This window comes from Pteropus alecto, unplaced genomic scaffold (genome assembly GCF_000325575.1).
Source record: "Pteropus alecto unplaced genomic scaffold, ASM32557v1 scaffold3, whole genome shotgun sequence".
Classification (NCBI taxonomy): Eukaryota; Metazoa; Chordata; class Mammalia; order Chiroptera; family Pteropodidae; genus Pteropus; species Pteropus alecto.
The window spans coordinates 38455895-38469975 of NW_006442484.1; the positions used below are offsets into that span (position 1 = coordinate 38455895).

The 14081-nt window shown below is 35.2% G+C and overlaps 1 protein-coding gene and 1 pseudogene across 1 annotated transcript in view; both read right to left on the bottom strand.

Moving 5' to 3' along the window:
- Positions 1-6918, bottom strand: part of SCN1A (sodium voltage-gated channel alpha subunit 1) — a 126714-nt gene extending 119796 nt beyond the window's left edge. Inside the window, exon 1 of the mRNA XM_006921151.3 lies at positions 6695-6918. The gene's annotated coding sequence lies outside the window, so the exon portion shown is untranslated. The remainder of the gene's footprint in view (positions 1-6694) is intronic.
- Positions 2550-2668, bottom strand: LOC112470496 (annotated as a pseudogene).
- Positions 6919-14081: the final 7163 nt, after the last annotated feature.

A 14081-nucleotide genomic window follows, 5' to 3' on the forward strand; every position in this document is an offset into this window, starting at 1 on the left:
AAACACTTATTTCCAGGTTTTTTATTTGTTTTTGCCTTTTTACCCCTTCTATTTCAAACGATGCCAGTTTACAAATACTTTAAACACTTGTACAAGTTTTTCTGTAGACTTTATTCTCAGGAAATGGCCCTCCTGAGTGAAAAGGTACATGCTTTTTAACTTTGGTAGATAAACTAGACTTCTCTTCACCATTTTATACTCCAGCAACAATGTAAGGTACCTGTTTCCTGCACCTTTGCTATAAGTAGAAATTATCAAATATTTTTCTTTGTTAACTGGGAAGTGAAATCTAGGCCAAGTCGAATTCATCTGGAAGTTTCCAATAGGAGTTTACTAGGAGAAATACAAATATATGTGGAGGTGAAAGAGAAAGTGCTTTCTGAGAAGAGCGGATATCATGTACAGACATGCAAGGTTGGGTCTGTGGAAGTCTAGAGTTTGGATTAATGGGCAGATGGCCCTATCACACAGGGCCCAGCACACCTGCTACAGAAGGAAAGACAGAACCACACTCACAAAGAAACCAGGAAAATATGATATTGAGAAGCTAAAACTAAGTATTTTGTTTTTCTTTCCACCAGTTTCAGAGAACCATCTATTTTTGTCAGGGCACTGACTAATACTAGCAGTATCCTTATAATTGGCTTATTTGTTCCTAAAATCCTATTTTGACAAGGTAGGTGTGCATGTGGGAGGGTTGGCTAATTGTCAGGAAGACAATGTTTAGTAAATCTGGAGACAAAAACATTTCTTTCTGATTTCCCTATTGTGCTAATACAAAGTTTTCTATAATGTTTTTACTAGAAACTGCACATTTGAAACAAAAACTCTCTTACTACTACTGCCACTTTCCTTCTCCCAATATTAGATTATTACAATAATATTCTTTAGGAAATTCCATATGGAAGATTGACATCTGTTTTGTTTTTCTTGCATCTTCAAAAGAGACAATCCCAACAAAACATTGACAGCTCTTCTAGGTATCTTTCCTATTTCATTACTTCACTTTTTAGAGGTAAAAAGTAAATATAATGCCACTTTATTGGAGGACTATAAATTCATTTTTTTAAAAAGAATAATTTTTTCATAAATGAGCATATTTATTAAACAAGTTCTAGATCATGAGACATATGTGACTAATGATGCCTTTTAGGGTGATGACGAAAATACCAATATTGAGTCATTTATTTCAATTATCAATGGATACAGGAAATAGGTCTATTAAGTCTAGTTATTTTGTATTTGGTTGTTAATTGGATGATCATATTCCAGAGATAAACTTATTTACACAGAATATTAGAATTAGAAAAAATATGAGGAATAAACCTAAAAGTAAAAAACCTCGACATCTGTCTAGCTTGTTATCTTAGCTATTGCATTTTAAAAAATATCTTTAGGGACAGGGTGAGAAAGTCCAGGTATTCATTTGTCATTGGTTAGCTTTGTCCTTCCTAATCACTATTCTTGACTCATCAGTTCTTTGAACATTAGTCCTTGAATTTGGCATCTTTTGAGTGTCAATTTCTGATATTTATATCAGTGTTCTAGTTCTAGTGCTCAGAAAATACCATGCAGACTCCCTGTGGCAGCCCAATATTTTTGGGAGTATGTGATATCAAGTATTGTAAACTATTATTTTCTGAACACTTTTAATATGTGAAAGACACTATAATAAACCACTTGACCTCTTTTAAATTCTGACGAGATAGTATGGTTCTCATTTGGCAGCTGAAGAAATAGATTTTCAGAGAGATTAAATAAATTATCTGTGGCCACAGAGCTTCTATTATTGAATTTATTTCTGAATTAATATTCTAAAATGCAATAAAAGATCTTTTGAGTTCTCGGGTATTTACTTTAAGATCAAATAAAGTTGGAAGAGATTCTGTGATCCTGGTGTTGGAAAACTAGTATTTTAAGGGAAGAATTTATATTTTGTATTGGGAATAATTTTTCAAGTCTGAGGAAGTCTTTATATCAACCCCCTCAAAAATGTTTTTCAAGTTAAATAAAGAAATTAGCATGAATGATTGAGAGTTGCAAGGAGTTTCAAATATATTGCAATCATAAATGAACCCACTTCTTTTTTTTGGAATTGGATTTTTCCTTTTAGATCTCATTTGCAAGTTGCTATTAATCGACTGAAGTGAATACTGTTATGTAAAGTCCAAAACATAAAAGAACTAGATAGCAATGACGATTATTCAACATTCATTCAATAAGCGTTTACTGAGACTCTATATATGCTGGACATTATGCCATGCACCAGGGCATGCAGTGAAAAGAGATGGTCTGCTACTGTTCTACTTTGTCTCATGAAGACTAAGCAGACGGCTGGGTCAGTGCAGTAACTGCTAAAGCTCGAGTTTAGATTAAATTGAATTTAATGTCATCTTTTAAGATAGGGAATAATCCCATCTTCATGAAGATTTTGAGAGCATTAAGTGACATAATACATGTGACTATTGGTATAATACGTGATATGTTGAAATCATTCCATAAGTACTTTAGTAACACATGTAAAGAATAACTTTTTTTTTTTTTTTTTACGCCTATAGCACCTGGTCTTCCTAGGTGGTCTCCCATCCAAGAACTGACCAGGCCCGACCCTGTTTAGCTTCTGAGATCAGACGGGATCGGGCGTGTTCAGGGTGGCATGGACGTAGACTATAAATAATAATTAATTAAGCATATTATACAAATAAATGTATGATAAGTCAGGGAAAATGCATTAATCCTGGCAACTAACGCAAAGCTTGGTAACTCGTATCAGCCCTTATAATGAATGACTTTGGATCATGAAGATTCTTGAAATAGTATTTATCAAAAAACACTTAGAAATTATACTCACCAATGTGCTCATATTACAAATACTATTGAGTCTTGCCTTGTAGAACAGTGAAAAGAGAAGTAGATTTGGCATCTGGAGATCTTGAACCTTTATTTTCTTATCTGTAAAATGATAACTAATGGTACCTATTTTATAGAGTTGTGGGTTTCAGAACAGATCATGTGTATAAAATGATTTGGAAATACAGATATAGTCATTCAAATATTATTATTATAAAAATATTATTTCAATCAATGGAAATATAGTTACTGGTACATTTTAGATTAAGTCTCTAATTCACAGATATCTTAGAACAACACTTAATTTGAATTTATAATACAGCATATTAAAAAGAATTTTTACCTCTTGGGAAGTGTATGTGTGCGCATGTAGGCTTATCTATTTCCACCACACATATCTGCTTCAGAAAGTGTCAGGACTAAATTGCTGACCTATTTGAAGTAACAATTCATGGGCAGATATAATTTAAAATTCTAAGACTAACATACAACATATGTAATTTTAAGGGCAGGAGCTATTATTCAGTATAAATTCTAAACACATAAAAATGAACTTAAACTCAATATTTGTTCTAGCCCTATGACTTTATGATTTTATAACATGACTCAACTGCTTTCTGTAAGGGGGAGATGGTCCTAAACTGAAGGCCCTTGATCTTCTGAATTTTTTGATGGGTTTGGGCACTTACACCTGGGTATAACACCTGTGAAAAGCTGGACTACTGTGCATCCTAGAAGAAAAAATTGTAGCCCTTGGAGCATCTTTCAGGGAGGGGGTGAAGAGTGAAGATGGGATAGGGAGGGGGAAGATGACAGAGAAGAGCTCAAATCCTTAGCAAAATCTATTAAACCCAAAAGATGATTAATATAGATAAATCTCTGGTGGAAACTAGTGACGGTTGGAATCTGGGTCACTTCTTTAGAATAATAAGGTAGTATACATGGAACCAGGACTTCAGGACACAGAGGATAATGTAAGACTTTCAGTCCCTGAGAAGTTGCAGAAGAGTTTTGGACTTCTAGACTGTGAAATTGGTAGGTACTTGAGCAAATTACACCTAGATTTTCAAGTGGGCAACAAAGACCCAGCTTATGCCTGTGTTCTACCAGTAGGAAATATATTTATTTATTTGTAATTTTTAACCTGCCTTCTTTTAAAAGGAGAAGTAATACATTTGTCGTACTATTTAATATAATAGAACTTTACACAGTGGAGTTAATTTAGGCCAATGGTTCTCATACATGGGGAAGGAATGGGGAAGGTGTGAAGGGGTGGGAAAGGCAATTTTGCCCTCAGGGGACATGTTTAATGTCTGGAAATATTTTTGATTGTTATAACTATAGATGACTAGTGGTACCTTGCGAGTAGAAGCCAGGGATGCTCCTCAACAACATATGGTGCACAGGACAGACTCCACAGCAACGAATATCTGACCCAAAATGTCAAATAGTGCCGAGTTGAGAAACCCTGACTTAGGCTAACCTCTCATTATACAAATGAGAAACTGAACATCAGAGAGGGTCAGTGATACATGCCAAGTCACACAGTGAGCAAATAGAAGAGATAGGTCATTTAATGTTTTTCCCATCGTGCTATGTAACTTCTAAAAGCTAAAAATGTAACTGTTGGAAAATGAAGCTTCTTATGGACAAACTTAGGCTTAAAATGTACTAAATACGCAGTTGCATAGAACTTTAAAACACAGTATTGCTTACGTTAGGAAATCTGGGCAACCATGAAAATAGAGAAATTCATTATGTAATATGTATTTGATTGCATGTGGTAAAACCTATTTTTCATAGTATTTAAGCAAAATATTGCTCAGCTAGTGGCCCTCAATCTTTAGCGTGCTTCACAATCACCTGAGGGACTTGTTAAAAGACAAATAGCCCCAACCTAAGCCCAGGGGTTCTGATTCAGTAAGCCTCAAGTGAGACCTGAGAATCTGCATTCTTAAAGTTCTCAGGTGATGCTGATGCTGCTGGTCAGGTCATACTTTGAGAGCCACAGTCCTGTAATACTCACTCCATGAATGTAGGCCTAATGTTGTATATATTTAAAAATATAATCTCACCAAAAAATGTAATCTCATGTTAGCAGAGATTAATTAATAAAGCTAATTTATGTTTAGAGAAATATAATCTACAGATGGCAGAACCATAGCTAACTTTAGACCTCATATAACTCAAATCTCTTACTTTAGAAGTGAAGAAGTTAATATCACTTTTTAAGCTTTATTACCAAAGAAAGAATTCTTTTTAATAATAGCCAATACAAAGTATCATGTTAAAATCATTTATGGACTATTTAAGTACTAACAGTGATATTCTGAAGATACATAAACTCAAAAAGGTTGTGAGTACAACTAAATACGTAAGCATTATTTTTAATATTCATTTATAAGGAATATTCTAAATGCCAAACTGAGTGAAACCTGGTCTGATGAGGTTTTTATGCCAAACTAAGTCTATGGGGAAAATGCCTATTGACATCTATAATATAAAATCAGGCCCTAAGGAACCATAACTGTCTCTTCAAATTATTTGGGGAAACATGTACATGTTTAATCAATTATTATATAGCATAAAATTATAAGCAGTATATTCCCATCATAAATAATCAATGTGCTACTGTTAATCATTATAATAGAATGAAAAGTACCCTGGAAGAAATTTATTGTAGCAACACTCATTTTTATTCCTTTAATAAAAAGAATGCAAAAAATTTCAGATACTTCAAAACTACCTTTTTGCCTAGTGAGTGTGTGCTAATTAACCTGCCTCATGCCAGTCTTCATTGGGAGACACCCAATGACTGAATATTCAACTTTCCATTTAGCTCTTTACATCATAAAGACAGTTTACACAGCCTTCATTTTACCAACTCACGACATCCTGTCCAAAGGAATGAACTTCTCTTGCCAAAGGAACACAGGAAGCTAAACCATCTCAAGTGTGCTGCCTGTGTCTTCAGTTTTTTAAATATCCACCTATCTTTTAAATTAGGTGCCATCTGTTGTACCATCATCTCTGGTTAAATCTTATTAAAATTCTTTGCCCATATCACACTGCTGCCACAATCTCATCCTGCTTCTTCTCCAGGCTTTTCTGCAGGATTCAAAAAGTGCCTGCTATTTTAACTAATTCCCGTACCAGGACACAGTGTGAGAGTCTAAAACAGAATCAGCGTTATGCTGTTTCTACTTTTACTCAGAGGGTGAATAACTGTTCGTGTCAAACCTGGGATCATGCCTGCAAGCAGCACAGTTTGAATCAATGCAGTTAACCCAGCATCATTCAGTGCTAGTATCGAATGGCGCTCTTACTGCAGTATTCACCTTGGGACCAAGTAGGCACGATTTAATATTTGTTGAAGTCCATAACTGCCAGGTTATGTAGGCTCCATTCTCACATTAGCACAATCACAACAGAAGACACATATAGGAAAACATCTAGCTCATTTATAAAGGAAGCAAATTTGTGATCAGACAAGAGCAACACAACAGCCAGGAACTGCAGTAAATCTCTTCAAGCTAATAGCCACATCTAATAACACTCTTTTACAACACCTTTGAGCAAATGGATTGTATTCAGAATTTAAACAGTCAAATCAACATTCATACCTTAATGGTGAAAGATAATGCTTGATAAGCAATCCCTAATTTATGATTCATTTACTCCTAAGTGTCTTAAAGCTAGGATTGCTAGAAGATTTACTATGCTTATTCAAACAAGCTGACAGAACTGGAATCTCTTAGTAATTTCTCTGCACCTCTCAGCATGGCTGACAGGCATCTGCCAAGACTATAGCATATAAATCACTGAATCATGCAAAAATATTTACCCCCAAAAGATGTAGTAAAAGCTCAGCTTCCTCCAGCCTCCATTGCCCCTGAAGTGTTAATCTGAAGGAAGAGTTCCATGAGTTTTCACAGGCCAGCAGTGTGTCTCCTACACTTGACCTAGACAGCCTTACATAAGAAGCATCGGGACTGAGGAGCTCGCCGAATGTCATCACCAGCAAGAATAAGAAGTATTGGCAGCAGCAGGCAGGCGGGCAGGCTGGGAGTTTGCATGAAAATCATGAAGTCTTTCTTGTATTTCTCTTTTGAAATGTTTTGGAAGGAGAGTTAAGAATAGCTCAGAAACTGGTCTCATTCTTTTTGTGGGAAGAATGACCAGAAGCATAAAAGCTAAATCTTCCAGCAAGTGCAAGACACCTCTTTCAGTGTTTGCAGTAAACCTAATAGAATGAATTGCTGTCTGTAAAGTAATGTTCCTTGACACCTAAATGAAGGGAATGGTAATGCAAAGTAATGACTCAAAGGCTGCCACCGAGAGCTTTTGTCTACCTTTAACTCATTGTGGTGAGTATAGGGGAATATGTGTGTATATCTATATATATGTAATGGGAGTAATAGTTGGTTTGCAGGATGATAACTAAAGGGTTTGCAAAGAGTGTTCATGTTCCTTAAACATCTTGTTGCAAGCAAGATGACAGCATTTTTAATCTTATATATCAAATTCAGAATGGGGTGGGTTAAACTGGTTGTGCTCAATGTATTTCAAGTTCAGATATTTTCATGAAAGTGATAAGAAAAGCAGGTTCCTCTCTGTGGTGGTTTGCAGATAACTGTCAGATGTGTCAATTTATTACTTCCATTGTCAATACTAAAAAGGAAGATCTGAATTTCAGCATTCAGATTTTGTATATATCCTTTTGTTAGACTTTGAAAGCAGTTTCTCAGATTGGGGTATTACTGTGCTTTTGAGATATACTTTGTTAGACACATACCTAGGTATGGGAGATACTTTACAATAGCAAGTTAAAAACAATGTACTCCTTGCACCTAATTTCCATTCATTATCTCAAATATCTGCAAGACATGTCCTTGAAAGCTTGAAATAATAAAACCAGACCTATATACTGATCCTGAGAACAGTGATATGGTATTATTAAAATGATATAAGATGATATATTATTTAATTATATATCCAATTGTGGTTTGATATGTGGATGCAGGCTAAGACATATAATTCTTGAGGCAACAGTAATAGAGAAGAGGCCATGCATCATTAAAAATAATCTTAATGTGCTGCTCTTAGCTAGGAAACTTGTCTACTAATGCATCACACTGAGAATAGAGCAAGGAAATAAGAGAATTTTAGGTCTATGAAACAAGACAATGATTTAATTTCACCTCGTCATTGAACCCCAAAGGAAACTAAGGTAGAAAGTTAAATGGTGTGCCTAAGGTGAAACAGAGGAAGAAGTGAGTGGAAAGTGGTTTTCCTAATACAATGTTTCGCCTACTATACTCCAGTAAATAATTGTCCTTTGATACTGGTGTAAAGATATGCTACACAGTGATTTTTATTTTAATCATAGAAATGGCAGAAAACAAAGTGGAGTGCTACTAATCTGTTTTTAGCAGTAGACTGGTCTTGGGAAAACAAGTTCTGTGGTGGATCAAATGAGAAATTTCATTCAATTATTTTTCACAACTAGTGAACATATTGGTGCAACACTGAATTAAATTTTCAAACTATGAAGGTATTCAGAATATTAAGCAATGAACACCACTTTGGTGGTTCAGACCCTTTTATTTTGTTAACGTTGATCGTGGTGCTAGGCTTATTCATCTCTTGTAGAGCTAATGTACATGAAATAAACAACCCACAAAAGCAAAAAACTAAAAAAAGAATATATATATTTTTTTTATATTTTGCCTTATTATTTTCAAGTAAACTGAGCCTCTTAAAGTCAGGCACTTGTTTTTCATCCTTGCATCCCTATCCCTAGCATAGTGCTTACTGTGTCCTCAATAAATGTTTGCTAAATGAATAAATGGAGGGGTGAAATGCATTCATAATAATCGATGTATGGGAGTTGTGTATGTTATTGCTTAGTAGAGTTCCTTGGAGGAGTCATTTTAAGAAATATATAGAAATGGTTTATGAATATATTAGTTTAATAATTGCTAGTGTAAGTGAATGCTTCTGAAATGCTTGTTTGGAAACTTATTATAAACAACTTTTTTAGCATTCTCTTTACGATCTAATTGAGTCAACTTAGTATAGGTTTGACAGCTTATAAAAGTAATCTAACTTTCACTAGATTAATCAAAGAGAGGTTTTGTTCTTCTCAAGTGATATTAAGGTCAAGTGACGTTAAAGTAGGACTTCATATACTGGCAAACGCACAGTACTCAGGGACCTCAGCTCATTTCTCTCTCTCTTAGCCATCCTTAGCATGTGGCTTTTATCCTCTGATTTGTTGCTTGGTGGTCTCAAAATGTCTGCCCCACCTTCAGTATCCGGACTACATTTCAGGAGGGGGAATAGGAAATGCAAAAGGCAAAAGGCAAGTTCCAGCTGAATCATCTCTTTCTTCAAGAGCTTTCCCAGATCACCTAGATGCTTTGACTTATGTCTTATGGTTGGCTATAACTGTGAAAAATGTCATCACTCCTGCAGGGGAGTCTGGAATAATTGTGTTTTTAGCTGAGCCTCTGTCACCTTCAATAAAATTGGGGTTCTGTTTTTAAGGCAAAGGGAGTTACTTCCCCAATATCCACTCTCTGTTACCATGTAGTTTTGGTAGTTCTGATAAATCCTAAAGCATTTAGAGTGATTATTTAGTCTAAACTAATTTATCTTTCAAAAGAAGTAAAAGGCTTCTTCTCATTTGATATCTGGGCCTTTTATGGAAAAAAAATTATCTGACTTTTGCAGTAGAATGTTACTTGGGTAACAATGGGTTTATACCTACACTGTAGTCAAATGGATGTGATGAGGAAGCTGTAGATAAACTTTTCAAAACGAAAAGGGAAAATAATCCTATGTGCCATTTCACCACTTATTCACGCTACCCCCCAAATAAGGTTGTCTAAAGTAGCTTTTTTTTTCTGAAAAGATTCTGACTATGGAACAATAAATGAACACTGAAAGCTCTAACCCTTAAAATTTCGGCAATTATTAAGTAAAATGGTGTCTTACTAATTTAGAAAAGAGGCTGTTACTTTGTTTTTCTTTTCAGTTCTGACTGTTATCTTGCTGAATTCAGCTAGACTGAAAAGCATGTGGCTCCTGCTGCTGGGCCATGGAAGGGCTTTGTAAGATACCCAATCCATTTGCAAGAAAGCCTCTTTAAGCCCAAAACTGTTTTTGTTGTTGTCGTTGTCTGTTTGTTTGTTTTTAAAGGACCTGGAATAAGATGGCCCTTCAAACTAAAGATTTTGCTTTTTAAACTTGTAGAGGTGCCTGGGTAAACTGGAATAGAAGCTCTCTAATTCTATAGGAAGAAACGATGACATTCTTAGCTTCTATTAAACAAATTTTACACAGAAGGTAGTTGACTTCTGAATCCAGTCATAATCACCTTGAAATAACCTATTCAGAAAAAATTTGAATATTACACTAGTCTCTACTACACTAAAAAGCCACATGGAGTATGGTATTAATTTTACTCGCTTATAGGAATAGGGAAAATTATTTGCAGAAAAGTAAACTATATCCAGTCTAATTGAAGGCAGCAAAATTAAATATATTTAGTAACTCGTAGGTATGAGTTTTAGAAGTCATAAACCTAAGGGAGAACACAACTGTAACTTGCTTCATTTCCTATAAAGTAATTTCTATTTAAATGTCCCATTTTTGCCTAATTCATTTATTTCTAGGCCAGCTCAATCACTTTCGTACTTTTTCATTCTCAGGTTTAACTCAGTAAAATGTGATATTTTTATTTTTGCTCTTTACATTAATTAGAGTAACACTTACTTAGCAACAAATACACCCAAAAGTCTTGGTGGCTTAGCACAAAGGAATTGTATTCCTTATTCATGCAAAATTCTTTGTGGTTGTTCCTGGTTGGCAGATGGCCTTCCATGTGATCATTCGTGCGTCCCAGACCTGTCTTGTGGGTCCTCTTGCCTTTAGGTACTCAGAGTCATCTGAGAAATGGAAAAAGAGATCAGAATTATGCTTATTTCTCAGCCACAAAGTAACACATATGACTGGCTTATATATCAATGATGAGAAATAGTCACAGAGCTCTACCTAGATACAATGGAAGGTTGAGAAATGGTGTTAGCTAGGCGGTCACTTCTCAAAAGTGGTCCTAAGTTATTGTGATCACCAAGCTAACTCTGCATATCTTTTATCTTTGTAACTGAAACATTAAAAATGTATCATCTTTTGCCAATTATCATCTTTTGAGATTAAATAAGAGAACTGAGAAGATGTAATCTGGGGGTTGGGGGCGCAGATATCTCTCCTTGTGTTGGTGGTATGATTGATTATATTTTGCACCTGAAAATGGGATCACATCCTTATTCTTCTACCTACAGAGATCAAAAAAAATTTAGCATAGATTTTCAACTTTTTACACTATAGTTCTTGGGATCGAGGTCTATAATTTTACATTTTAAATAAGGTACTCCAAGTTACAGCAGTTCCATATGATAAGAAACATGGCTGGTCTATATGAACCTTGAAAGGATGGCTTCTGAACCCATTCTGATTATAGTGTCCAACTAATGTCTTGGCTATTATTCTGTATTTCAGTCAGAAGACACAGGGGAGAAGATAGAGCCTATACTAAGAAGGCAAACTTCTCAGAAACCCTCGGCAGACTTCTCTCTGTATCTTATTGGCCAAAATTATTATGTGGCCATTCATAGGAGCAAGAGAGGAGGCTGGAAAAGATAGCTTTCAAATTGGATTAATAGATAGTTCACAAACAAAGAAGAAACTCATAGACGCAGATAATAGTATGTGGTAACTAGAGGAAAAGGGGAATGGGGCTAGGTAGAAGATGGTAAAGGGGGTCAAATACATGGTGATGAAAGGAGACTGGACTTCGGGTGGTGAACACGCAATGCAATATAGAGATGATGTATTATAAAATTATACACTTGAAATCTATATAATCTTATTAACCAATGTCACCCCAATAAATTTAATGACATTAAAAAAAAGATGTTTCAAACAAAATTTGGATTCTCTTAATAAGCAAGAAGGAGAAAAAGAGTAAATGTGTCTGCCTCAATATTAGTAGCCCAACTAATCATCCTAGGGTGATTATAAACTTGTTTTACTCTTTTGAGGGCAAATGGAAAAAGAGATCATAGTATCTGTGTGTGTATGCGTGTGAGTGTGAGTGTATGTGTGCGTGTATATGAGAGAGAGAGAGAGAGAGAGAGAGAGAGAGAGAGAGAGAGAGAGAGATTGAGAATGTGTTGATTGGTGCTGAGGATGAACCCTTAGGCAATCCAGAGACTGCTTTTATTTAAAGCGGTTTTGTAACCCAGTGCCTAAAGAACCAAGGTGTTTGTATATTTACAATTTGCCTTGTCTTATTTTTCAGTCTTGAATTCTCTTCTGAACCCGTTAGGATATGTTCAGAGGAGGTTTTCTATTTAAACTAGAGAGAAGTACCTTTTTTAAAAAGCTTTTTTTGTTTTTCCTCTTTCCCAGTTGCTTTTCTTCACTAAATGCGTGCACACGCGTCTACACACACACACACACACACACACAGACACACACACACAGACACACACACACACACACACACCGCCACAGCCACTACCAAAATTTCTAAGCTTTTACATAACAAGGACAATCAGCAAGGACAATCAGCTAGGCCAGAGTTTGTGTGTAGATAGGAGGATGGAGAGGAGGACTGGGTACCTGGGAAAAATAGAGAGCCAAGTGTTCAATATTTGTCCTTTCTGGTGTTTTCTCTTTTCTGAGTGGGATCTCAGAACATGCAGTTCTGGTTCATTTTCTAATGCATTAGATTATCTCTAATAGAGCCCTAAAGGGCTGGTACAACTGCACTGACTTTTTTTCCCCAGAATCCGCAGAATCTACTTCTAGTCAGTCTCCACCAAGCTAGCCTCAGGAAACTCCCTTCTAGATCTATGAACAATTCTCAGACCAAATACGAAACAATAGTCTACTTTTCTACGCACTTATTTTGGTCAATGTTCCAGTCTCATTGAATTTCTTACAGATATGATAACTGTTTGTGCTATTTCATGACTCTGTGAATTTGCTCAGGTTGTTCTCTCAGTTGGGGCCACTCGTCTCCCCTCACCCCACAGCTCCTGGCTTTGCCTTCCCATTTTTAGTCCTTTCCTGTTGGCAGCGAAACCTATTATGTTTAAAGATCAATTTTTTAAACAGCATTTCCTGATCCTTCTACCCCGACCCAAGCGAAAATTATCATTGCTTGTTGGGATATTTCCGTGGTCTATAAAGCCTTGAAGTGCTTATATTACCTTTATTAAACACATTTGCTTTCATACCATATCACTTGCTAATTGGTTAACTATTTAAAAACCAAGACTGTTTTATTCATCTTTGAATTTTCAGCACCTAAAATAGAGCCTTCCTGAGACCCAGTTTACATTCAATAAGTATTCCTTGCAATAAAAATTTGTGATTATTAATAAGAATGAAGATGAGCCTCATCAACTTTAGGAAAGCCAAATGTATACAAACATGGATTTGTTATATATAAAATACTAGGAATAATGATATAGCCTATAAAAAGATGCTTCACTTTGCAAGAGATTACCTAATGTTCATTGAAAATGTCACTTAATAGTTGTCTTTACACTTAGTTTTTTCAGAAAAGATCTATTTTTTAAAATAAGCAATATCTGCGTTTCAAAAATCCAATTATAGTTCATGGTTTGACTTTAAAAAAACAAATAGTAATCTGGTTATAGTAGCACCTCTACTTCAACTGTTCTGTACATATTTTATTAAATCCATATACAGGAATTAAAAATATTTCTCTCTTTTGAGAAGCTAGACATTGATAGTCTATTTGAAAGAAAGAAATATGGAAAAGATATCTATTATTAACAGTGTTTAAGTTTAATATTTTTGCCCTATATTATATAAGACATTTTAGTTTCCTGAAATTTCACATTTGGTTTATTATTTTAGTTTTATGATAACCCTGTGGTAGGTGTTAAACAGATTTCACCACCCTACCTTATTTCTCCTTTTATTTAAAAGAAAAAAAAAGGACAGAGAAAGAGTGCACATAACTCTTCCCAAATCTCACAGTCAGGTTTCTGACTCTTTCCTTCTAATGAATTAATTTAGTTTGAAATTTATGTTTTCCAAGGATGAGTTTCTGCTCTGTTCAGTGTGCTCGGTAAAATTTCAAGTGTATCAAGCAATCAATAAACATTTCTTGTTTGCCACCCTTTATG